The sequence below is a fragment of the Vitis riparia genome, unplaced genomic scaffold (assembly GCF_004353265.1).
Source record: "Vitis riparia cultivar Riparia Gloire de Montpellier isolate 1030 unplaced genomic scaffold, EGFV_Vit.rip_1.0 scaffold560_pilon_pilon, whole genome shotgun sequence".
NCBI classification, from domain to species: domain Eukaryota; kingdom Viridiplantae; phylum Streptophyta; class Magnoliopsida; order Vitales; family Vitaceae; genus Vitis; species Vitis riparia.
In genome coordinates this window covers 17,271-18,840 of record NW_023269701.1, presented here as the reverse complement: position 1 = coordinate 18,840, position 1,570 = coordinate 17,271, and positions in this window count along the sequence as shown.

The following is a 1,570-nucleotide window of genomic DNA, read 5'->3' as shown; positions in this document are numbered from 1 at the left end:
GTTGTGAGCTTGAGGCTCTGGATGCTATGAAAAGCTCAGGGCTACAATTGACATGAACAACTCCAGATCGTGATCTCAATGCTTTAGATGTTATGAACCACTCAAGGTGTGGGTGACATGACTGACTCCGGATCCTGATTCATGCCTAATTGGTGTCTCAGCTGGTTCGTGTCCAGCTGGTGCTCCTTGATGGCGAGAGTAATCAACAATATTTATAACCTAAAACACCATGAACTAAGGTAGCAAATAAAAAGCTACTATAGCATAGTGGCTCTAGGATCGTTCCACTGGGAAGGGTACTCAAGTTGAAAATGATACCAATTCAAAGTGAATTGGTGTTGTTTCATTTCAAGATTAGCTTAAGAAATAAAACACAAACTTTGGTTGGAAAAGGTTTAAGCTTAGGTTAACAACATGACAAGTGATGAAAATTACTTAAGAAGAAAAGCATTCCTTGGAGATTCAGGTATACAGGGGAGGTTCCTCATGCAATAGCATAGCTCCAGTCAGTTGGTTCATTTCCTCACATTAGAGAATTAACATAAAGTCAATTCTCTAACAGGTGCTGCACAAATGCATCCCTCAATTGGATTTCAGCTTTAATTCTCTCACTGATGCAACTTGCAATGGTTTGAGCCTCTCACTTAGCCTTTACCATTCAAGGTGATCTTTAACCTTGGATTACCCGTTAAAAGCTCGCAAGAGGTAACTAATGGATGTCTCCTAAGAGTCCAAAAGCTTACCAAGTGTTGGCTATTCTAGAAAATCCTACCTTCAAGTCACCTACCAGAGGCTCGCAAGGGGTAAACTAGTGTATCTCCATGGTTAGAGATCACTTGCCTTACCAAGTGTTGGCCTAGGTGACTCCAAGGTGTTTTAAGTTAACTAAAAACATTAGAAACCATTCACGGGACACACTTTCTCTTCATTCTTAGCTGAAACCACAAAGCTTCTGATTCTTGCACTTGGAACCTTTCCCGACAGCCTTAACTCCAAGGAACTAAAAGGTTTAGCTACTCATTCTCTGGGGAAAACTCCTCAGAGAGTGCATAACTTAGTAAAATAAGTAAAAACACAATCAAAGTGAGAAGGTAAAGCAGAGCTCAAGCTCTATGTATTTCTTCCTTTGAGACTTTTACAAAAGATTCATCACCCTCAAAACAGGCTCCTCGGGCTCTATTTTAAAACAAAATTACATTAACAGCTATTACATAGATATTTTGCCAATTTCCTAACTTAAAAGCTAAGGAATCCTATAATTGGTGGCTTACAAGGAGAATTTGGGCATTTAGGCAACAAAAATCTAATGAAACATATCTCCAAGTGTCAGTTACAAATATCGGGAAGCACTAAGGACCACTTCGCAGGTGAAAAGTGAGGTCTGCGAAATTTCGCAGGTACATAAGAAGGGCTGCGAAATTTCTTCATATCAACCAGCTGATTCAACACCTTAGCGAAGTTGACTTCCATCTTGTGGTGTTTGGCTTCCATCGCGGCGTGAAGCTTCAGGGGAAATCCATGGTACTGTACAAAAAGGCTGTGAAATCATTCCACAACAAAAGGGTGATTT